The following is a 26,093-nucleotide window of genomic DNA, read 5'->3' on the forward strand; positions in this document are numbered from 1 at the left end:
TAATCCACGGTTTCTAGTTGGGGTAGATCCGTATAGTTTTGATTGGCACTACATCCTCTATGCACATCCTGATGAAACATGTTACGCTATCAGCTTAGACCTCAATGTCATCATCAGAGGTGGACCGGAACATCTCCCAGTCCGCGTGATCAAAACAGTCTTGTAGCATAGAATCTGATTGGTCCGACCAGCACTGGATCGTTCTGAGGACAGGTGCTTCCTGTTTCAGTTTCTCCCTGTAAGAAGCAGAAGGGAAGAATGGTCCGATTTGCCAAATGGTGGGTGGGGGAGTGATTTGTAGCCATCCCGGAAGTAGCAATGGTCCAAAACCTGGTCCCCTCGTGTGTTGAAACTGATTTGTTGGTAGTATTTTGGTGCTATTGACTTGAAGTTGGCTTTGTTAAAGTCCCAAAGTCACAATGAACGTGGCCTCAGGGTGTGTGGTTTCCTGCTCACTTATACTCCCATACAGTTCCTTGAGTGCCTGGTCTGTGTTGGGATGTACACAGCTGTGATAATGACTGCTGTGATTTCCCTTGGTAGCAAGAATGGTCAACACAGAAGCATGAGAAATTCCAGATCAGGAGAGCAGAAAGACTTGAGCACACCAGGATTTGTTGATCATAAAACATACACCACCACCTCTGCTTTTACCTGAGAGATCTTTTGCTCTGTCCACTTAGGGCACGGAGAACCCCACGGGTTTGATGGCTGAGTCTGGAATCTCCGCAGACATCCAAGTTTCTGTAAGGCAGATAATGCAGCAGTCCCTCATCTCTCGTTGGAAAGAGATCTGCATTCTCAGCTCGCAGAGCTTGTTGTCTAGAGACTGATCATTTGCCAGTAGAATGCTGGGTAGCGGGGGTCGATTTGCATGATGTCTTAGTCTGATGAGAAAGCCGGCTCTCCTTCCCCTTTTCTGGCTGTGTTTCCATGCCGGGCTGCCCAGACAAAAGGTTTCGCTGTCGTGTTTGTAAACAGCGGGTAGGCATTGAGGTATTATAGTCTGGTTTTCGGTGTACTATTGCAGAACCAATGTCCAAAAGTGTTTGTCTATTGTAGACAATAAGGCAGACAACATCCAAGACAAAAAACATTAGAACTGTAGACAAAACAAACAAAAAACTGCAATATTGAATCGGAGCTCGCAATGCAGCAGCCATACTTCCCACCATCTTGAACTCAGCTGTTCATCAAAATGTATACATTTGTAAAATAAATGTGTGATCAATAAATACAGTGACACTGCCTCTGTTTTTCCTTTCATTCTTCATCAAAATGTATAAATTTGTAAAATATACGTGTGATCAATAAATACAGTGACACTGCCTCTATTTTTCAATTCATTCTTCACAAACAAACAAACAAACAAACAAATATATAATTATTAGACATTTTGGGCCCAAATTAAATTAGGTGTCTTTAACTACTATTATTTAATTAATAAAAAATTAGGTATATACTGAGGGGAATACAACTATACCCAGTCAAGGGACCAGTAAGAACAATGTTGACCTGGAGTTGAGTTTCAATCAGTTGAGAGAGAGAGTTTACTGAAGACAAAGTTCTCCCCATTTCCACTGTCAAAAGACAGAAAGAGAAAATGAGTTGAGGATCTAACCTCAAACTAAGTCTAATTACTGAAACAGTAATTATAGGCATATGCAAATTTACATAATTTCTTATGAGCACAGAGTTCTAGAAATATCCAAACATGTCGTGTTCTGTTCAACTACATGAATGCGATCATTCTATGATTATATTTTTAAGACACTGAGTCAAGTTCGTGATTAGAAATGGGTAAGAGATGAGTCTTCTTTTAGACACACTGGCGTCCAGTCCCTCTGACTTAGTCACATGATTCTCCAAACAATAACTGCAATGACATCAATAGATAGTACAAAACAGAGGAACTATCTGTCCCTCAAGGTTGAGTCATGCCTCATTGGGACACAGGCCTTATCCGGCTGGAAAAATGACTATAGACCAATACGTCCAAATGCATCAGAGCAAAGTTAAGCAGAAATACACTTTTAGTGGTGAATGCTAAGAATGTATATGTGCAGTAATTAATTACCTAAAACTTAAACACAATAAAACTCTTACTTTGGCCAATGACCAATGAATTAATTAAAACTCACATGTATATTTGTTCACTTGGAGCCAGGCTAAATGAGCAAGCACTGTTACTGCATTCCTGACATAGGTTAGACCCTCAGTCACCCCTCAGTGATCAAATACACAAATGATCTGTAACATTTTTTATTATAACATCACCTAAATAAAGGCTCATGATTAGGAAGACAATGATTACCTTTTGATTAATACAATTCCTAGTGATTCAACTCATCAATAGGCTGAAGCGACAGGGGTAAACCAGCCCCTTCAAAAACTATTGTTGTGTTGCATTTACATATTAAGTGCCTTCATTTAATAGCATCTGTAATTACACTGTTAACCTTACCCCTAAACCTCAACCTCAGTAGCAGCAAATGTAAATCTTGTGAAAATTTTGCAGAACAACATGCAGTTACGCAAAATACATTGTATTGTATGCATTTTAATGTTAGTGCATAGTTATTAAACATGGTATATTAAAATATATCAAGACCTTGTTTCAGAGACAAGTCTGTGGGTGGACAAGTCTTTTCTTGTCCTGTGTACGTTTGGTTTTAACACTTGGAGAAAAAATTGAAATACAGACTGACAGGAAGCAGTTTGCAGGTTTCAAAGGAAATTTATTTACTCTGAAACACATCATTCTGAAACTTAACCCTTACCAGCTGGAGCGTTCAAATTTGGAAACAATTATTCCCATGGTTCCTGTCTCAGTATCTTCGCCATCCAATCACCGATTTTATTTCTGAAAACTGCCAGATACTCATGACAATATAAGCTAAAAGCACATATGATTGGTTAAGGGGTTACTGGGTGTGAATAATAAATGTATTGTCATCAGCGTCATCCTCCATTTGCCTGGGCGGAGCCAGAGAGGATATCCCGGGAGATTACCTCCAGTGTTGGATTTACTGCTTCAAATTGAAAACTGAGGCAAACTTTCGAGGTAAGACAAGTTTTTAACATGTGTTGTCAATATTGTCTGTTGAAAATCAAAACATTTTATTTATGAAGCATTTATTTGTAGGAGTAACGCTAGTTATTTCTGGAAAAAATGACATGACTGTTGGCGTTCATCGGACAGGCAGCTAGCCTCTATTTTTAAGCAAATTTCTGTGAAACTTGCTAAATAAACATTAGCTAGCAATACTATGTGCATTTTTAGCTAAAAACAACTTTTTTGGCCACTTTTGTCGCTTGTGGAAGATAGTCAAACCTTTTTATTTCTGAAGCATTTATTTGCGCTAGCTAGTTTTTTTCTGGAAAAATTTACATGACCGTCATCGGTGAGCCTCTTCTTTTTATATAAACATTTTTTTGGCAGTTTCTGTGAAACTTGCTAAATAAACATTAGCTAGCAATACTATGTACATTTTTAACTAAATATCAATAACTTTTCTTGCCAATTTTGTCACTTGTGAAAAATCCGCCTGAAATAATGTGAGACAGAGAGCAGACACTGTTCAGACCTTTTTTTTTTCACACTGTTTAGACCTGCCTGGAAACTGGCCTGCTAGTTAGATAAGTTATCTAGCTTGTTGATTTTCCCATGTAATAAAAAAAAATGGTAGATATCTTTCTATAATTTAGCAGATAGCCTTACCCATCCATCACACAGACATGATTTTAGATTGTATGTAGCTTCCTGTTCACAAGCAAAGTGTGAGAGGGCTATCTGCAGTTGGACATTCTGGTTAGTCTGCATGCCTTTGGTGACTATTCAGTGTATGGATTTGTGAAGGACACACTGCTGGCTACCAATTGTATACTTTTTTCTGTTGTAGAGATGGATAGAGACTATGGCTCCCTGCTCAGCACCCTCAAGAGGAGGAGGCAGCTGACTGCTGATGAGCTTAGGTTCAGAGCAGAGGAGGACGTGGCTTATGAGGGCATGAGCACACAGGAGGAAGATCTGCTGGACCAGGAACTACTGCAGGAAGACCCGGACCACGAGGAGATGGAGGATGAGATGGAACCTGATCCCCAGCCAAGACCATCAACTGGGTATATATGAATGTGTATGTATTGTTTGTTTCTATTTCTCATATGACTGATACTCACAGTAACACTAACACTGTTACTTTTATTATTTTGGGTATGGCTAGCCATTCTCGCACAGGTCCTAAGTCAGCTAGAAAGTGTAAACGCTTCCCTGACTCTGTTTTTTATCCCTCGTACTCTGACATCGATTCACAGGCACCAAAACCTCTCCCATTTAAGCCTAGCCGTCCATTCGCTATTGACTTAGGTAGCGTGCGTCAGGCTGTGCGGTCAACCTCCAATATGATGTTGCGAGAAATTTACTTTTTCATGTTGATTTTTACTCAGGCCGTAGTTGATGAGATATGCAGCTTTATAAACCGTCAGAGGTGGGAGCTCATCCTAAACTGTCCGTCATATTCCAGCTACCAAGGAGCTTGGATGGAGGTGACCCCCGATGAATTTTATACATTTCTTGGGTTGCTCATTTACATGGGGTTTTCAATTCTCCTTGATTCCCATCATCATTGGGGAATCAAGTCACTTCAGGGATCATGAGCGAGGGGATTTATGTCGCGTGACCGCTACAAGGCTCTTTTAGTAGCTCTACATGTTGTAGACCCTACCTCAAGGTTAATCAGGATCACCTTAGGAAGTTGCATTATCTTATGGACCACCTCAAACAAAAATGCCAGCAGCTCTTTCAGCCTAACCAAAATCTCGCAATAGATGAATGTATGGTCAAGTCTAAAGCTCGGTCAGGATTTAAACAATAAGTAGGTGCTACTGGTTGTTTAAATCAGTTTTACTATCAGAAATAATCAATAATTAATTGTTATTAATTATGGAATAATCAAATAACAATTAAATAATTAAATAGTAATTAAATAGAATTTAACTCATTAAATTCTATTCTCAAGGCACCACTCTTTGAAATGAGAAAAATGATAGCAAGTTACTGATTGAGTCTCACAAAACAAAATCTACCCTGTAGGTTTAGTATCTTAATTGTTAATCAAAATAATCAAAAAGGGGAAAAACTAGTTAAATTATTGGTATACAAATCTAATAGTAATCTAGTTACAGTTAGTTTCTAACACCAATAAAATAATAGTACTCTGAGGTAACTTGGGAGTTCTTCACGTGGCAGAGGTTGGCTTCAACACAATATTCAAACAAAAACAAACAGGAGTACTTATTATAATATAACAAGATTTATTATAATCAAGCAGTAGTGAACACAGCCAATACTATCCGAATATAATCCAAAAATAAAATCAAGGAAATCCTAAACTAACAGTGGAGCTATATGCTAGTGTGTGTGTGTGTGTGTGTGTGTGTGTGTCCAGATGTGGTAACAAAGGAATCAAAATGGAGGATCAGGTTCAAAATGGAGGGTTAAATCCAAAATGGAGCTGATACCACGTGAGGGTGGAAATGAACGGACACACAAAGGAACTGACGAAACAGGCGGGAGAATTTGGTTCACCAGCCTGAGTCGAACACAAACCGCGGCGCCGCTCACTCAATGAATATCAGTGAGAGAGAGAGAGAATGAGAGCGAGAGGAAAAGTGCATGCAGTTTAATTAAGGGTAACCGCTCGTAACAGCGGGACTGAATTACTAGTTCAGATCACTCAACAAAACAAACGTAACCCCAAAAGAAACTAAAACAAATCCCCCAACTCGAAACAGTGAGCAGAGTTTAACAAACAAATATACTCAAAACATCAGCATTTAGAATCAAAAATACGATTTAGTTTCACAAGAAAAAATCACAGTTTCTAAACTAAATCTGTCCAGATATCAAGCCTTACTTGGGAAATCCTGTGTGATTTCAGTAGGGTTGTCCGTTGGAATTCCTGTTGCATTGAGCGGTCAGGAGAAACGGTCTGGATGGTCCCTTGTCTTACGCTCATCAGCGAAAAGACGCATCTCTGCTTTATTCTTCGGATCCAGCGATGGAGAAGAATGCAGAAAGTAGTCAACGTTGAATGATAAAGAGGGAGAAGGGAAACTGGTCGCCTTTCAAAATAAATTCACTGTTGCTTTACAGTGAAACTGAACCGGTTGATATAAGTATACTATAAGACTTGAAGTAAGTTAATCTTACTCTACCGTGGCCAAATGGTGAGGTTAGAAAAACGTGGACCCTTTGTTCTCAGTCCAAAACAGAGGGAAAACTCCTTCAGTACGTGCACAGTACAGATGTCCCTTAACAGCCAGGCAGAGCTTAGCACAGAGAGGCCGAACTTCATCTGTCCGCTGGTTTTATTGACAAGATGACGTCATCGGTCGTAGGCCACTTTCGACCAATGGCGTTTGAGACTGGGTCCATGGGCAGGACTTCGCATCCAGTTGTGAATTTGTGAAGGATCCTGGGAAACTGAGTTCAATGTCTCTCCTTTGATCATAGAACAACGGGCCATGTGGTCTCTGCTGCCATTTTGAGTGGGCCAAGGCCCTACACCTCCCCCCTTTGGTCTTAAGGTTGGTGTTCCTGCCACAGTCCTTGAGAGCAACCCAAAAGTTGAACAGTTCAGTCCTTGAGAGCAACCCGAAAGTTGTACAGTCCATGTGTCCTGGGTTTGCATGAGCTTAGTTCCTGGAAACATTAGCAGTTCATAAAGGCTTTTGATACCTGGGCAGTCGTAGTAGGTAACATCTGGGCAGATGAATTCTTACTAGGCTAGCTAACATAATTTCTATCAAAACAGCACTTCACATTGGTAAAACACATCAAACATTACAACAACCCTTTGTTATCCCTGAGTTTTCAATGATTATGAAAAGGAAAATGGGAAAGATTGTTACAGTTAGTATAACTGTTCCTGGGCAGAGTTAGGAGCAGTTAGTGGTAGAGGGGTAGACAAGAGCTTGAAACGCTGTGGAATGAGTGCCATTGCATCCAGTCTAGTGTGTAGTGTTTGGATGTGTCTGTGCATAGTGTATGCGATACCTGCCATGATGATCCAACCACTAAGGAGGAGCCCAAGGGCAGTCAAACTGATGGGGTGTTCTTGATAAGCCGATAATTTTCCTATATGATTGAAAAATGTAGTCGTGAGCCCAGTCAATTTGAGACTGAACCTTACTAACTTGGTCCCTTCAGCTAGAAGCTGTTGTTGAAGGGTGTCATCAATAGTGAGGTTGTGGCCTCTGAATGCGTCCATCATCTCAATCTCTGAATTGTGTCTCTCTGGACTGAGATGGTGGAGGACAATGTCGGCTATATGTACCGTGGCCCCTTGTGGGACCTTCAAGAACATCGTTTGGTTTGGGATTGTTAATTTAGTGTTTGTGTCATGATGGTCATATGACATTAGGATCTCGGTGGCAGGGGTATTGACAAGCCATCGACTACCAGCTCTTTCTACACTAGATTCTGTCCCTTCGTCTTTAACAGACATACTAGCCTGGCATTTTTGCTCTGGGGTGTCAGCCTTCAGACCACACAGGTGGTTGGTTATATCTCTGATAAAGGGGTTGCTGGGGCAAACCCAATGTATGTCCTTGGTGTTTGTACACATGCTTAGATTGGGAATAAGGTAGAGAGAGGGGTCATCATCGTGGTAGGCAAGCACCAGTGGTGTATTGATATGTACATGTACATTATTCTTCCAAAATCCAACGTTCAATATGGATTTCAGTTGGTAAATGTTCTGTTTCTCTATAATGGGTAAGTTAAGGATAAATCCTATCTCTAGGTTCTGAGGATTTACATGGTTGGGTATTGCACTGCCAAGGCTGTATGCCAGATGTATCTGAGAAGTTTGCACAACGGTGGTAGTGGCCGATCTAAGGATTTGTTCAACCATGTTTAGGGGAACTAGGTAGGATGGGATCTTTCCCCCACTCAGGCTGTTAACTGACGTGCTAATTTCCCTTACAAGGTCATGCATTAGATCTCTAACCATTCGCACATATGTTATGTCTGATCTCACAACTTCTGACAAGGCATCCAGAGCATGCAAAGTGTTATTTAGAATTGCTGAGTGCATGTTTACAGTGAGTATGGTACCCTGTAGGGTTTTACCCAGATCCTGTAACTGTTCTTGTTGTAACAGGAGTTTCTCTTGGATTTCTGGCATTTCCTCATTAAATTCACCCATTTGTCTTTGGAGTGTACCAAGACTGATGGAGTTGGCAGCCGAAAGGCCGATAGAGAACAGGGAACCAATGGCCGATGCTGCTACTAGCAGGCCACCGAGGAACTGCTTTGGTTGTTTATTCCCACTGAGTTCTTCCTCTGTGTCTAGGAATTTCTGCAGTTGTTCTAGGATATGGACAGTTGTCAATTTGGCATGTTCAACTGTGTCCTGGGTTTGTGTTCCGCTTACCCTGCCCTCCGTCATCTGTGGAGGTAACTGGATGTGTTTGCGATACACATCTCAAGGGTCTAAACGAACGTATATTCTTTGGGTGTAGAGGTGGCAATGGGTGATTAAGAGCCCAGGGGTCTCCTGTAGGACAACACCGGTTGGCGGGCCGGTTTCTACCACCTCATTGGCTTGTGCGAGCTGTAGGTTGAGGAAGATGCCAAGGATCCAAAGGAATTTCATACTGAAACATACAAGAGTCTCGTTACCTTGTGTTTGTGGGAGTAGTCTTAAGGGTTAGTTCAAGCTAATGTATGAGTAAAGCATGCTACACCCAACTACAAAAGACACTATTGTTGTGGGTCCACTCCCCTTTGGAGTGGAGACTGTTCAAAGGGTTTGATCTGGTCACGTACTGATGTGCAGTATATGCGATTGCAACACTGACATCTTCTGGGTGGTACAGCAGATGCAGTGGGAGAGTCATTTCCCTCCCAGTCATCATTTCAAAGGGTGTGACCCCCATGGTGCAGTGTGGAGTAGACCTGATGGCCATCAGTACCAAAGGGAGTTTCACGTCCCAATCTTTGCCATTGCTGTTGACACACTTCTTGAGCATGCTGACAATGGTACGGTTGGTTTGCTCAACCTGACCTGATGACTGGGGGTGGTATGCAATGTGGAATTTGGCTTCCACACCCAACATTTCCCACATTGTTTTCATCACAGCCACCGTGAAATGAGTGCCTCTGTCCGAGTCGATTGAGAGAGGTAGCCCCCAACGGCTGAACACATGGTTCATCAGCATGAGTGCTGTGGTTTCAGCTGTGTCATTGAGTGCTGGCAAACACTCCACCCATTTTGTAAATGCACAGGTGACAGTGAGGAGGTATTTGTTTCCTCGCGCCAACTTGGGTACTGGTCCAATCCAATCCATCTGCAGATTGGACCAAGGAAACGTGATTCCCTTGACCTGCAGTGGAGCTCAATTCAGTGGCCGGGAAGGACGGAACTGACAACAGATCAAACATCCCTTTACGTAGGCATTAGTGTCTTTGAGCATAAATGGCCTGTACGCAACCTGTTGGAGGGTGTAGTAGGTAGCTTTGTAGCTCATGTGACCTCCAATGGGAGCATCGTGGGCATGTATTAGCATCACCCCCCTATGGTCGGTCAGAACGACCCACCGGGGTGGACCTGGACCATCGGGAACATAGACCAACAGGCCTTTCTCAAGTTTCAGGTGTTGTTGTACCTGACAAAGAGCTTTTAGTTCTTTTGAGTCCTGTAAAGAGGATGGTAGGACCTGTTGTGTTTGAGGTTTCATCAACCGCTGCCGGATTGCCTGGATCACTGGGTCCCGTTCCTGCATGGCACTCAAGTCTGTGTCACCCGGTTGTCGACCCAGGTTCACAGTCTGCAAGCAGTTTTGGGGATTGTCCCGATTCTCTCTTGCCTGTCTATGGGTGAGAGCATTCACCGAGCAAGATAGTGGTTTAGGGAGCCACTCCTCCTTGAATTCCCATAGTGGGCCCTCTACTGCACCTCGCTTAGCTAAACGATCAGCTTCATCATTGCTCTCTTTGTCGGGGCCAAGAGTTTGTGAATGACCTTTGACATTCTTCCAATACACAGTCATCCCTTGGTCAGTCATGAGTTGGTCACATGCCAAGAAGAGTTCAGAGTGTTTGATCTCTTTACCTCTGGCATTCTTCATGCCATTTTCTTTCCACGTGGGGAAGTGTGAGATGAAACTGTGGCGGGCGTAGTTAGAGTTGGAGCAGACTACCAACTGCACGATAGCCGACCTAGTGGCTTGTTGCAACACAATGAGTGCTGCGGCAATTTCCGCATACTGGCTAATCTTTGCACCAAGTTGGTAACTGTCTGGCGCATAAATGACATAATTGACCCAGACTGTGCCCACTCCAGCTCAGGTCTGGCTCCCATGGTGAAAAGAGCAGCCATCCACGTAAACCTTCGGGAGGTCTTGACAGACAGTGTCATCATAGTAATGATGATTTGAGGGAAGAGAAGGAGTGATAATGAGGAAGGGCGGGGAACCTGTCTGTCCTTCGCAATCACAATGATGGCACTTGGCCAGGCCCTGACCCAAAGCTACACTATATTGCCAAAAGTATTCGCTCACCCATCCAAATAATTGAATTCAGGTGTTCCAATCACTTCCATGGCCACAGGTGTATAAAATGAAGCACCTAGGCATGCAGACTGCTTCTACAAACATTTGTGAAATTATGGGCCGCTCTCAGGAGCTCAGTGAATTCCAGCGTGGTACTGTGATAAGATGCCACCTGTGCAACAAGTCCAGTCGTGAAATTTCCTCGCTACTAAATATTCCACAGTCAACTGTCAGTGGTATTATAACAAAGTGGAAGCGATTGGGAATGACAGCAACTCAGCCACGAAGTGGTAGGCCACGTAAAATGACAGAGCGGGGTCAGCGGATGCTGTGGCGCATAGTGCGCAGAGGTCGCTAACTTTCTGCAGAGTCAATCGCTACAGACCTCCAAAGTTCATGTGGCCTTCAGATTAGCTCAAGAACAGTGTGTAGAGAGCTTCATGGAATGGGTTTCCATGGCCGAGCAGCTGCATCCAAGCCATACATCACCAAGTGCAATGCAAAGCGTCGGATGCAGTGGTGTAAAGCACACCGCCACTGGACTTCAGAGCAGTGGAGATGCTTTCTCTGGAGTGACGAATCACGCTTCTCCATCTGGCAATCTGATGGACGAGTCTGGGTTTGGCGGTTGCCAGGAGAACGGTACTTGTCTGACTGCATTGTGCCAACTGTGAAGTTTGGTGGAGGGGGATTATGGTGTGGGGTTGTTTTTCAGGAGCTGGGCTTGGCCCCTTAGTTCCAGTGAAAGGAACTCTGAATGCTTCAGCATACCAAGAGATTTTGGACAATTCCATGCTCCCAACTTTGTGGGAACAGTTTGGGGATGGCCCCTTCCTGTTCCAACATGACTGCGCACCAGTGCACAAAGCAAGGTCCATAAAGACATGGATGAGCGAGTTTGGTGTGGAAGAACTTGACTGGCCTGCACAGAGTCCTGACCTCAACCCGATAGAGCACCTTTGGGATGAATTAGAGCGAAGACTGTGAGCCAGGCCTTCGCGTCCAACATCAGTGTCTGACCTCACAAATGCGCTTCTGGAAGAATGGTCAAAAATTCCCATAAACACACTCCTAAACCTTGTGGAAAGCCTTCCCAGAAGAGTTGAAGCTGTTATAGCTGCAAAGGGTGGGCCGACGTCATATTAAACCCTACGGATTAAGAATGGGATGTCACTTAAGTTCATATGCGTCTAAAGGCAGATGAGCGAATACTTTTGGAAATATAGTGTATCCTGTGGTTCTGAGCGTACCTGACTTCGATGTCATAGCCTTGTAGTGCCATCATCCATGACGCGATGCGACTGTTGGACACTCGTCCTTCTCTTAGCCGCTGGCTATTGAGGAAGGAGACAGGCTGGTGGCAAGTTTCTATGATTACCTTCTGACCCCCGATGTAGCTGCAAAAGTGTTCCACAGCCCAGACTGTGGCTAGGAGGGCTCTCTCACAGTCAGAGAACTTCAGCTCTACACTGCTCAGAGGTCAGCTTGTGTAGGCAATGACTTGGTTCTCTTTGTCATACCTCTGTGCCAGGGCGGCGCTGAGGCAGTGGGAGGAGAAGCTCACCTCTAAATGAAACTCCTTATCCTTGTCTGGGTAGGCAAGACAAGGGGCTGAACAGAGCTTTGCTTTCAGTTCTCTGAAAGCCTGCTCTTGAGGGTCTCCCCATTCAAAGACCTTGTCTTTCCAGAGGAGCTCAGTAAGGGGCCTAGCTATCTCTGCATAGTCCTCGATGAACTGTCTGGAGTAGTTGCAGATGCCCAAGAAGCTCCTGAGTCCCGACACGTCGGTTGGGGCTTTGATGTTTTGGATGGCTTGAACTCTCCCTGCTTGGGGTTCAATGCCATTGGCACCCACCAATAAGCCCACGTACTCAACCTTGGTGTGGCACCACTGACCCTTGGAGAGGGCCAGCTTGGCTCCTGCACTGGAAAGTTGGCTGAGCATAGATCCACATAGATCAGGTTGCCGCGGGCAGCAGCATCACTCATTAAACTCAGCTGGAGAGTTTGAATATCCAGGCATCGGTTCCAAGTGAACTGTCGATTGCCAAAAGAGAAAGCCAGCTTGTACTGGTCTACTAGGTCGACTGTCATTGTCCAAAACCCATTGGACACATCAACAGTTGAAAAGAAACAGGCTCTTTTCACTTTCGCAAGCTCCTGAAACAGGTGGGTCATGGGCCATCGTGAAAGAGGGACCTGTTTGTTCAGTTGTCGCTAGTCAATTGTCAAGCGCCACTTTCCATTTGGCTTCAACACCGGCCACAATGGGGAGTTGTATGTGGAGTTACACTCCCGAATAATGCGTTTCCTCAGCAACGTGTCAAGTATCTCTTGGATTGACTCGTAGGCAGCTAAAGGAATTCTGTACATCTATGTGGGTGGTGCATTTGGGTCAGTTGGGATACGAACTGTATGGAGTTCGGTGATTCCACAGTCATTGGAATCCCTTGAAAAGATCTGTTGGAAGTCGTGGAACAACTTCCACAGTTCTTGTCTTTGACCCTCTGTCGTTAAGGCGTCTGCCTTTGTGAGTTATTGTGCTATTTCATCCTCGAATCCCGGATAAGGTTCCTCTGGTGGGGAACCGGCTTCGTCACCAGTTGAAATCATGTCACCCGAGTGAGCAGTGAGGGCATACACAATCATGTCCGTTTCTGGACAGGCAGTACTGCAGACTTCTTTATTATGTAGCCCCTCATGACAAGCAACTGTGATCATTTTGTTCAGGAAGCTGAGAAGGAGGGGTTCGAGGTTCTCCCCCCTCATCAAGGATGGAGGCAGCTCTCCAATCACGGGCACTGTCAGCTTGAAGTCATGAAACGAGCTGTCGATCAGCAACCCTAATGGTCTACGTGCTGTCACAACAATTGGTACGTTTGTTAGGTTCTGGACAAGCAAGTAAGCTGAGCGGTTGTTGAGCTCAAGCAGAGGTGTACCACAGACAGTCAGGCTGAGTTCCCAGAAGTATGGCAAGGGTTGGAAGAATGCCTGTGAACCCGGTATCATCTGTCCCTTGAGGATCATGAGGCAGACAGGGGCACCTGCAGTTCTAGCTGGGTTAGTCAGGTCAAACTCGCTCGCTGCCTGACACGCCTGAGGGATGGTCTGATCAGACAACATATGTTCTGGATCAACCGCTGCCGGATGGTTTTCAATGCTTGCCTGAGACCATAGGACCTGGTTGACAGTGTCCAGTAGAGCACCTAACCTAACAAGGATATCGGCCCCCACGAGGAGTGAGGGATCAAGTTGGGGAATCACACTCATGAAGTGTGTAAACCTCTTCTTTCCAATTTGAATGGAAAGAGCACATATCCCAATAGCCTTGATGGGCCGCTGCGGTGACTCTGCAGAAAGAAGGTGGTGACTTTTGCTAACGAAAGACAGAGAAGAGCTGTTCTGACACAACTTGTCGTACAAAGCTTGACTAACAGCAGACTTCTCAGACCAGAGTGCAACAAACACATCAGGTACCAAGATACCATTAGCATGCATGCCTCCAGCTATGCAGGGGCTGTACAAAGCTGGGTTTGAGTTTTCTAGTGAGCAAAGGAATGATTCGTGGGTGCTCACGGGTCCGCCAAGCTGCGGTGTCGGTGGAGTCACAGATAACTCAAGAGGCTCAGAGCCAAGATGAGTCTGGATGTCTGGGTAATGACAAAGCGCTGACTCAAGAACAGTGTCACAAGTGGTCTCTCCTGACTCTTGGATATAAGTGACCATGGTCGTCTGAAGCGTGACGGCTGTGGGCTAGACGGACCGGATTCGGGGTTGCGACCTGGGCCCACATGTGCCCGCGAAGGCAGTCGATCAGCGGGGCCAGTCGGTCCAGCAGGTCATGGCCGATAAGGAGTTGTTCTGTGTCGAAAGCACAGATGTAAATGGGATGATTGAGGGTTGTCTCCTGGAAGGTGATATCAAGCCAAGCACGTTTTGTGATGGGGGCTCTCTTTTGTGTGTAGCTGACAAGGCTCACATCACAGGACTCTGTCTGCAGTGGTTTACCATGAGAGAGCATTGCCCTGGCGACTTCTGCGAAAGTCTCCTCGCACATTAGGCTGATTTCAGACCCAGTGTCCAGTAACGCATGGATGTCTATACACCTTCCTACCGACACTGAGGTGTATATGCGTCTGGCATTACCCTTATGGACAAGGTCTCCCAAAAATGTAAAAAGCGGAGCATGGGTATTGGGCATGACTGCCACTGGGTGAGTCTGGGTCTTCCCTGTGTTCTTCTTCCAGCCTACAAAGTAGACTTTGGGGAAAGAACAGGGAAGTGTATGGGCTAGTCACGCTGACGGACTGTCACCATCGGGTTTTTTGTGGCCATCGTCTGACCCTTCGATGTGCTTTGTCACGTCCGCTAGGCTTTTCTGTATGAGGCTGAGCTGACGCTTCAGATCACTCTTTCCAGGAGGCTCCGAATGATTCCCTTTGTTTCCATTCCACTGTCTGGGGCTTTTTACAAACCCGACATTTCTTTTCTTTGGAGAGGGATTCTGTTTTTTCTGTTTTTTCTGACCCTGGGAGGGACCCTTGTGATCATTCCCTTGGTTTCTCCAACCCCCCTGTGGGTGGTTGGGCAAACATTTTGGGGCTGCCGCTTCACAGCTTACTCTAGACTGAGGTATTTCATAGCCCTCAAGCCCTAAGTCTGCCCTCACTGAAGACTGGATGTCTAGGACTCTGACATCGTCTTCTGGTTTATCAGTCGGACGCACGACTGTTTCCCAAGTCATTTGGGCCATCTTCCTAATTTCCTGCATGGTCGGTCTACCCTGTTTACACATCAGTGGAATGTAGGTTCGCACGCAGGGGTGGAGGTTATGGAGGAAGAGAGACCTGAATCCTCGCTCTTCTTCCAGACCTGGCTCATTACTTCCTTGGAATGCATTTCTTAAACACCTATAGTACTCCCTAGGAGGCTCCAACCGCTTCTGTTGGATGCGGATGGCATTGAGGGTGGCTGATGTTTCATCAGTATATGGCGAGTACTCCTCGCACAGAACCCTGCAAAGCCTCGGATAGCTGTCACGAATGCGTGGCGGTTGAGTCTCGACGAAAGCGTGGACTCTTCAGGAAGTTGTTTTCCAGATGAGTTTCAACTTCTCACGTGCCGAAGCATGAGGCAAGTCGGCAAGACAGTGTTCGATTTCCCTAAAGTAATCGTTGACATTTGAATCTCGGCTTGCTGGGTCGAAACGTTCTATGTCCTTCGCAAAGGAGTCAAGCTGGCGCATGTGTAGACCTATGTCTTGGTCCCGCTTGAATCCATCTGACTCGTCAGAATATAATCCAAAAATAAAACAAGGAAATCCTAATCTAACAGGGGAGCTATATGCTTGCGTGTGTGTGTGTGTGTGTGTGTGTGTGTGTGTGTGTGTGTGTGTGTGTTTGTGTCCAGATGCGGTAACAAAGGAATCAAAATGAAGGATCAGGTTCAAAATGGAGGGTTAGATCCAAATTGGAGCTGATACCACGGGAGGGTGGAAATGAGCGGACACACAAAGGAACTGACGAAACAGGCGGGAGAATTTAGTTCACCAGCCTGAGTCGAACACAAACAGCGGCACCGCTCACTCAGTGAATATCAGTGAGAGAGAGAGAATGAGAGCGAGAGAGAGAGGAAAAGTGCATGCAGTTTAATTAAGGGTAACCGCTCGTAACAGCGGGACTGAATTACTAGTTCAGATCACTCAACAAAACAAATGTAACCCCAAAAGAAACTAAAACAAATCTCCCAACTCGAAACAGCGAGCAGAGTTTAACATACAAATATACTCAAAACATCAGCATTTAGAATCAAAAATACAATTTAGTTTCACAAGAAAAAATCACAGTTTCTAAAGTAAATCTGCCCAGATATCAAGCCTTACTTGGGAAATCCTGTGTGATTTCAGTAGGGTTGTCTGTTGGAATTCCTGTTGCATTGAGCGGTCAGGAGAAACGGTCTGGATGGTCCCTTGTCTTATGCTCGTCAGCGAAAAGACGCGTCTCTGCTTTATTCTTCGGATCCAGCGATGGAGAAGAATGCAGAAAGTAGTCAACGTTGAATGAAAAAGTGGGAGAAGGGAAACTGGTCGCCTTTCCGTTTTTCAAAATAAATTCACTGTTGCTTTACAGTGAAACTGAACCGGTTGATATAAGTATACTATAAGACTTGAACAAAGCTAAGTTAATCTTACTCTACTGTGGCCAAATGGTGAGGTTAGAAAAACGTGGTCTCTTTGTTCTCAGTCCAAAACGTAGGGAAAACTTCTTCAGTACGTGCACAGTGCAGATGTCCCTTAACAGCCAGGCCGAGCTTAGCACAGAGAGGCCGAACTTCATCTGTTCGCTGGTTTTATTGACAAGATGACGTCATCGGTCGTAGGCCGCTTTCGACCAATGGCGTTTGAGACTGGGTCCATTGGCGGGACTTCGCATTCAGTTGTGAATTTGTGAAGGATCCTGGGAAACTGAGTTCAATGTCTCTCCTTTGATCATAGAACAAAGGGCCATGCGGTCTCTGCTGCCATTTTGAGTGGGCCAAGGCCCTACAAATACATGAAGGGCAAGCCTTCTCGTGGGGTTTTAAATTATGGGTAAATGCAACATCAGACTCGGGGTATACTCTCGACTTTAATGTTTACACAGGTAGTCATGATGGGCCTGTCACTGACATGGCCACCAAAGTAGTTGAATAGTTACTGCAGCCATTCGAAGACCAGGGCCACAATGTTTGTTTTGACAACTTTTACACATCCCCAGCTCTTATGGTTAAGTTGTTAGAAATGGGAACTAATGCCTGTGGGACATGCAGGGTGAATTGTAAACTGTTTCCTGCAGAATTTAATCGTGGGGATATGAGGTGGTGTAGGATTGAGGGGAATATACTTGTAATTCAGTGGAAGGACACGCGTGCAGTTACAATTTCCACAATGCGAGTGGCTCAACCGAAATTACTAGGTTTGTAAAAAATTATGGCGACTGGAAAAAGGAAGTAGCCCTCCAGCCCACTGTCATCAGCGATTATAACAAAAACATGGGCGGTGTTGATAGGTCAGACCAAATGATCAAATATTACGACATCCTACAAAAAACTCAGAAGTGGTGGAAGACTCTTTTTTCCACTTCATAGACATTGCCTTTGTCAATAGTTTCATATTGTTTAAGAAATGGCAACACATTCATGCGGCACCAGGGGATGAGCATTGACCAGTGAACTCAAGCCAGATAGATTTCAGAGAAAACCTGTTTCGTCTGCTGGGAGGTATAGATATTCACGCAAGTTTCCCTGTGCATACACTAAAGCCTGTAGTCCCTCCTTCGTCATCACTCCACACAGCCCATGTCCCTAAATTTGAAGAGTCCTCTAAGAGATGTTGGCTATGCTATCGGAAAAGCGATAGGAACTGTTTTCAGTCTTGGCACTCAGCTGAGTGTGACCAGTTTTGCGAAGAGGCCTATGTTGGGCTGTGTTTACTGGTGTTGTTGTCCTCCCCCTCCCCTCTTTTCTCCCTCTCTTCTCTCCACAGGTATTGCAGTTGTTGAGTATTTATAAATTTATATATATTCTGTTCCTGCACTCTTTATTAAAAATGTATTTACTGTAGATATTTCGAAGTTTGATTTTGTATGTTTTGCTGTGTAATTCGTGTGTAATTCTAATGTTCAAATTAAATAAAGTGTGTGTTTTATTGAACAAATAAAATGTATATTTCAGTGTTTGTGTCCTTCAATTTCAGATGTAATCTCAATTTATTAATACAAGGAGTATTTGAGGAGTGGTCATGTGAAATATATCTTAACATTCTAAATGTTTGTTGCTCTGACCCTCATCATCAGCAAATGCTTTGAGAGACTAATCAGAGATTACATCTGCTCTGTGCTGCCTCCATCACTGGACCCATTGCAGTTTGCTTACTGCAACAACCGCTCCACTGATGATGCCATTGCATCTACAATACACACTGCTCTCTCCCACCTAGAAAAAAGGAACACTTATGTGAGAATGCTGTTTGTAGAATACAGCTCAGCATTCAACACCATAGTGCCCTCCAAGCTTGATGAGAAACTCCGGGCTCTGGGCTTAAACAGCTCGCTGTGCAGCTGGATCCTGGACTTCCTGTCAAGCAGATGCCAGGTTGTTAGAATGGGCAATAACATCTCCTCATCACTGACCCTCAACACTGGAGCCCCGCAGGGTTTTTTTCTTAGCCCACTCCTGTATTCCCTGTACACACATGACTGTGTGGCAACACATAGCTCCAGTGCCATCATTAAGTTTGCTGATGATATGATGGTGGTAGGTCTGATCACTGACATTGATGAAACAGAGAGGAGGTGCACACTCTGACACGCTGGTGTCAGGAGCACAACCTCTCCCTCAGCATCAGTAAGACAAAGGAGCTTGTGGTGAACTTCAGGAGAAGAGAAAGAGAACACAGCCCCATCACCATCAATGGAGCACCAGTGGAGAGAGTCAGCAGCTTCAAGTTCCTGGGTGTCCACATCACTGAGGAACTCACATGGTCTGTCCACACTGAGGCCGTTGTGAAGAAGGCTCATCAGCTCCTCTTCTTCCTGAGATGGCTGAGGAAGTTTGGAATGAACCGCCATATCCTCACACAGTTCTACACCAGCACTGTAGAGAGCATCCTGACTGGCTGCATCTCTGCCTGGTACGGCAATAGCACCACCCACAACCGCAAAGCGCTGCAAAGGGTGGTGCGAACTGCCAGACACATCATCGGAGGTGAGCTTCCCTCCCTCCAGGACATCTATACCAGGCGGTGTGTGAAAAAAGCTCGGAGGATCATCAGAGACTCCAGCCACCCGAGCCATGGGCTGCTCTCACTGCTACCATCAGGCAGACGGTATCGCAGCATCAGGACCCGCACCAGCCGACTCCATGACAGCTTCTTCCCCCAAGCAATCAGACTTTTGAACTCTTGATCTCTCATGATCAATATACATCAGCACTGCACTTTATTAATCTTATTATCTCACACTGGACTGTCATAAATTATATTCTCTCTTAACAACACACTGGCAACTGACTATCAACCGACAGCCTGAATGTCAATACAGTACAATACAACCTACTGTACATTTTATATATACTATATATACTATTTTTTTATTGTATAATGTGTATTCTATATTGTTTGTATTGTATAACGTACATTGTATGTTATTATTTGTATATTGTGTTGTGTGTAATTATGTGTATATTAGATTTTAAATTGTGTTTTGTAAATTTGATGTTTATTGTAGATTGGTATATGTCTCATCACTGTCATGACTGCTATGTTGCTCGGAACTGCACCCAAGAATTTCACACACTATTGAACTTGTGTATATGGTTGTGTGACAATAAAAGTGATTTGATTTTGATTTGATTGTTTGTTTTATTCCGTTTTCCCACTAATCACTAGAATGGTCATAACTTTTAAACAATAGATATATTTCTAATCTGTCTGCTATTCTACATTGCCCACAAAATTATGTATGTTTCATACACTCTAAGTTTCCCTCTAGCTTGTAAATAAAATGGTTGAAAATGCAGTTGTCTGATGAAGTAAGGTGGCCGGAGAAGATTTTTTGTAAAAACTGCTGTGTGAAATCTTATTGAAAAGGATGATTAGCCTTAAATAATCATACATGTATTTATATCATTTGAAAGCCCTAGTTCTTCTCTTCAATATGGTATATACAGTTCAGGTGTGTGATGTTATATGAATATGAATATAATATGAATTTGGATATGAATATCATATTCTGGCACAGAATGGAATTTTCGGAATTTTGGGCTCTAGCTTTAAAGGGTTAAGTGAGCCTTAGCGAAACACAAAACTTAGAGGTGTAATGTGTTAAAAGCTGCTTCATTTTCTTCCAAAGTTTAAGTCAAAAGTACAGTAAACAAACAAATTTACTCCCTAGGTATCAAGTATCAAAGTCTATATTCTGAGAAAAGAAAGTTCAATTATGGCTAGAGAGATGTACTACATGGCGAACACCACATCCTTTCTGGAAAAGAACAGGGCCTAAATCAAACTGCTGGCACAAAGTTGGGAGCACACAGTTCTCTAGAATTTTGTATGTCCAACATAATCTCATGACAGTTCGTAAGAATAGTACCAGTTTGTATTAAAATGTACAACTTATACACCAACCAATCACATTTGCTTCCCTCGTGTCCTTCAAAACCCTCATATTTCCTTTATTTTGTCGTACACAAAACTTACAGTATTCATCAGTTACAATCATGGTCACAGGTTAAAATTTATGGTTAGGTTTAGGTATGGGGTTTAGGTTAAGGGTTGAAATTACGAAATGTTTAACAAACGCATGTTTTGAACCCAAAAGTTTATCTTTCTTCCATTGTACATAACACGACTTTTTACAATACTATCATGGCTAGGTTAAGGGTCTGGGTATAAGTGCTACATTGTTAGGCATATCTTTGCGTCGACACACATTTTGTTTTCCAAGAGTTTCAATATGATTTTCTTCATTGGTAATTAAAAGTTCAAAGTGGTAAAAAAAAAGTGCAATGAACTTATCACAATAGGATGTTACTTTGGCACCAATTTGATTTTACTGAAAAGTTTACTAGAGATTAAAAACTTAAGTTTCAGTTTAAGTGGGTGGAATATTGAGGTGCTCATCCTCTTCCAGCTATTAAATTAGTTCATATTATTTAACCTACAGTATATAGTGAACTGTCTCAAAAGTATCTCCCCTTTTATTTTTTATGGGAACCTCCTGATTTTAAAAAACAAATATGTGTCATCTTAAAACTCACTATAAGCAAGTTGAGCGAGACTTTTTCAAATGAGGAAAGACAAACAGAAACTGGAGAGACAAAACAAAGCTAGATGTTCAGGAAGAGACACCCTGTCTTCCAAGTTGTTCATGTAGACACACTCATATCATCAGAGCTACCTTGGCAGTCTTTTTGTCTTGACCAGCTTAAGTGCAAAACTACAAGTTGGGGATCAGCAAATATATCTTGGCTAAAGCACTTTCTCATTTCGCAGGAGTCAGGGTGAAGATGCAGTCTGAGTGTACAGATGTAGAGAAAGCCTTTAAATCGGATGTTATGAGTCTGCCAGCGGTTGCTCTTCTCGGTAATGCAAAATACACGCTTACAAGCCAACTGCCGGACTGGTTTTCAGCTCTCCAAGCCTCAAACAATTGCGAAGGACCAAGTACTCTCTGTGGAAAGAATTGTTTGTGATGCCAGATGAGTTTTTCGACCCCAAATATGACTACAACTTCACGGACATGTCAGACTCTGACGATGACTCAGACTCTGTCTGAGTGCATGCGTGGGAATGAACCATACCACCGGCCATATGGGTGGAAGCATTTTGCACTATAAGTGCGGGATAAGTACCCGGATGGCAACAAGTGGCTGGGTCGTAAAGGGTGGAGGAGCTACTTGGTGTGCAGTGAGTGGCCAGTCTCCTTCCATGGAACCAGTTTACAAGGGGCAGAGGGAATAATTCAGTCTCACGACAAGGTGGGCGACCATCATAAATACGGAAGAGGCATTTATTCAACTCCAGACATAAAAGTGGCAAATAATTATGCAAAGACGTTTACATAGAAAAAGAATGGAAAGACTAACAAAGTTATTCTGCAGAACACAGTCAACACGAAGATGAGGAAAATCATTGCAAGGAAGAACCACAGGTTGGTCCCGATACCCGAATGGACATCTGCTGAGCAAGATAGAAAAATTGTGGAGAGATCTTTCCATCCTCATGGACTTTTGATTAAGGAGGTAAAGAAGCAAAACTTTTATTGACCAAGTATACTATACAAATCAAGTAGGAATTTCTCAGGTTTGCACAGGTTCAAAGTACAGTTGCAGAACTAGTCCCTTAAAAGTGGTAACATACAATTTTGACCTTAAAGATCAAAGAGTTAAACCAGTTTGTTTAGAAGTTACATGTCTACATGAAGCTCAGTTTTAAGGTTACATTTTTTTTTTTTTTTTTTTCATGTATTTTAATCAGTTTGATCATTATTGAAACTTCCCATCTGGTAATGAAATAACTGTGTCTACTTTCACTTTTACTTTTTATTAACTAAAGCTTACTAAGAGAACTATATTTAGCATGAGATCTTAGAATATCAAATGTCAGAATATTTTTTCAAGAGGGCAGCTTGTACTTGTACTGTGTACTTTTTTATGCTTTCAATAGTTATTTGCTGCCCAAAAGGAAACCCTTTTGTCTTTCTGAAATGATAAGCACATATAAAATGGTTTATTCATTGTTGTTATGAAACCTTTTATGAATCCAGTTTTGAGGGCGGTTTTATGCTGTTCTGTTGATTGTGTGTGAGACTTTATATAGATATTTTATAATATTTGTAATATTGTAGTGTTTGTATGCTGAATTGTGATTGGTCTTTCACTAATTTGCAAACACAGGCATTTTCTTCAGCAAATGTAAACTGCAAATACTGCTGTATGCTTTATTGTTGTGCATTTGAAAAATAAAATTGGTCTTGACTTAACTAATAAAACACTGTAGGCTATTTTTGTATTAATAAAAGAAGAGCTTAAAGAGCAATTGAAGAGCATTTTAAGTTCCTGTGGACAACTTGAAAACAAATAAATAAATTCCTATTTTCCACTGCATATGGGGTTAACCCACATATAACTGTAGCTCACACTCTGAAATATATCATGTTACAAGTTTGGCAGGAAAATATTCATAATTTGAGAAAAATTGCTGACTGTTTTGGATCAAATTTCTTCCAAACAAGTATTTTTACCAATTTTCTTTCTTTTTTATTTTATTTATTTATTAATATTTTTGCAGCATGTTTTCCTCTTCTAAATGTTGCAGAAATACAACAGTGGACCTAAAGTGTGTATGTGTTGCAATATAGCGTATATTAATGCCGCAGCCTTGTTTTGTCCAAGGCTCATTGTAGAGCAGCAGTTCTTCAGTTTACCAGCCCTTTTACCAAGGTTTTGGACATAAACAAGGGTACATAGCTGAATATAGAGCGCTGGTTCTGGAAGTAAAAGACAAATTTTTATTGCCATTTTTTTCCCATATAAATTAATAGATTTTTATGAACCTTTTATGAACCTTTAAACACAGACCTAACGTGAGTTCTGAGGTTGTTAATCGATGGTATATGCTTCTGTTGAAGCCATCAATTCATGTTATTTCAACTTCATGTTTTAAAAATTGTGTTTAGTAGAAGAATTCATGGTGATGAAGTAAACTACCCATGATCCTGAAGAGAAATTATCCACAAATCAGAGAGTAGTGGTGAACAAATCACGCCAAAAGAGCTCTGCAGTGACCGGCCACACCTATGACGCACTGTAAATGATGCATTTGTATATATCTGAATACATCTGACACCTGTCTGCTGTTGACATATTCGGAAATCTGTTAGAAAACAGTGTCTAGCTGGCCACTTCTTAAACCAGCTAACCAGACCAGACTAAAAAAACCTGGTTTAATATGTTCTTTTAGGAGGGAACAGACACTTCTAATAGTTTTAAGTTCTCAAAAGCCTTGACAGAGTTCTGACTGAAAGCCGATTTATTCATCACACTAATGTTCTTCTAAAAACACTTAAGCTATAAAACATCACTGAAGGATTCCAACCCCTGTCCTCACCTTTACCGTTTGACAGATTTCTCCTCGCTCTATCTCTCTTTCTATTTCTATAGAGTAAGTGAAGTAATTTCCCCCTGTGCTGATGATAAATGATCGGGCGCTCCTCTCGATGCCCTTCCAGTCTTCACAGCCTAATTAAAGAAAAAATATCATGATTGCCTATTTTTCCTCATGCGTGACAACCTATTATTCTTTCTGCTACCTGATTAGGGCCTTATTAAGCCCAGATGTAGATTGATTTAACAGGGCAGAGTAATAAAGGCGTACTTGCAGTGATTTAAGGAAGGTGTACGTTGAGTCGCTTGCAGTAATTGTTATTTCTGGCTGCTGATCGTGGAGGCCGAGCGCAATGGAGATTAAATTAAATTAGAAAATTAGAAGGTCACTCCATGAACAACAGGTGCCATTTTGGGACGAGCTCCTCTGGATGGAGCTGTCCCGAAAGAATGTTTGGACTGCGCGATTGTCCGAAGTGATAAATAGTATCGATCACATTTGCTAATACTGACATATTTCCATCAAAACAAGATTAATGTCTTCATCAGAGCAGACAGTGTGTTGAAATAATCTATGGTAAAAATGCAATGCAAACTGGCAAATTGCTCCCCCCCTTTCGTCTGTGGAGCAGAGAGATTAAATTATTTTTTAATGAATTAAGAATTGAAGGAAACAGTTTTCAACAGCTCTCCTCCAAACTTGAGACTCTGCTGCATATTTTTTAAACAATCAAGTGCCTGAGCTCAGAGACATCACTGATGAACAATTGTATTTACAGGTGCATCTCAATAAATTAGAATGTCGTGGAAAATTTCATTTATTTCAGTAATTCAACTCAAATTGTGAAACTTGTGTATTAAATAAATTCAATGCACACAGACTGAAGTAGTTTAAGTCTTTGGTTCTTTTAATTGTGATGATTTTGGCTCACATTTAACAAAAACCCACCAATTCACTATCTCAAAAAATTAGAATACATCATAAGACCAATAAAAAAAACATTTTTAGTGAATTGTTGGCCTTCTGGAAAGTATGTTCATTTACTGTATATGTACTCAATACTTGGCAGGGGCTCCTTTTGCTTTAATTACTGCCTCAATTTGGCGTGGCATGGAGGTGATCAGTTTGTGGCACTGCTGAGGTGGTATGGAAGCCCAGGTTTCTTTGACAGTGGCCTTCAGCTCATCTGCATTTTTTGGTCTCTTGTTTCTCATTTTCCTCTTGACAATACCCCATAGATTCTCTATGGGGTTCAGGTCTGGTGAGTTTGCTGGCCAGTCAAGCACACCAACATCATGGTCATTTAACCAACTTTTGGTGCTTTTGGCAGTGTGGGCAGGTGCCAAATCCTGCTGGAAAATGAAATCAGCATCTTTAAAAAGCTGGTCAGCAGAAGGAAGCATGAAGTGCTCTAAAATTTCTTGGTAAACGGGTGCAGTGACTTTGGTTTTCAAAAAACACAATGGACCAACACCAGCAGATGACATTGCACCCCAAATCATCACAGACTGTGGAAACTTAACACTGGACTTCAAGCAACTTGGGCTATGAGCTTCTCCACCCTTCCTCCAGACTCTAGGACCTTGGTTTCCAAATGAAATACAAAACTTGCTCTCATCTGAAAAGAGGACTTTGGACCACTGGGCAACAGTCCAGATCTTCTCCTTAGCCCAGGTAAGACGCCAGGAGTGGCATAACAAGAGGAATACGACAACTGTAGCCAAATTCCTTGACACGTCTGTGTGTGGTGCTCTTGATGCCTTGACCCCAGCCTCAGTCCATTCCTTGTGAAGTTCACCCAAATTCTTGAATCGATTTTGCTTGACAATCCTCATAAGGCTGTGGTTCTCTCAGTTGGTTGTGCATCTTTTTCTTCCACACTTTTTCCTTCCAC

The sequence above is a fragment of the Myxocyprinus asiaticus genome, chromosome 12, assembly GCF_019703515.2.
Source record: "Myxocyprinus asiaticus isolate MX2 ecotype Aquarium Trade chromosome 12, UBuf_Myxa_2, whole genome shotgun sequence".
Classification (NCBI taxonomy): domain Eukaryota; kingdom Metazoa; phylum Chordata; class Actinopteri; order Cypriniformes; family Catostomidae; genus Myxocyprinus; species Myxocyprinus asiaticus.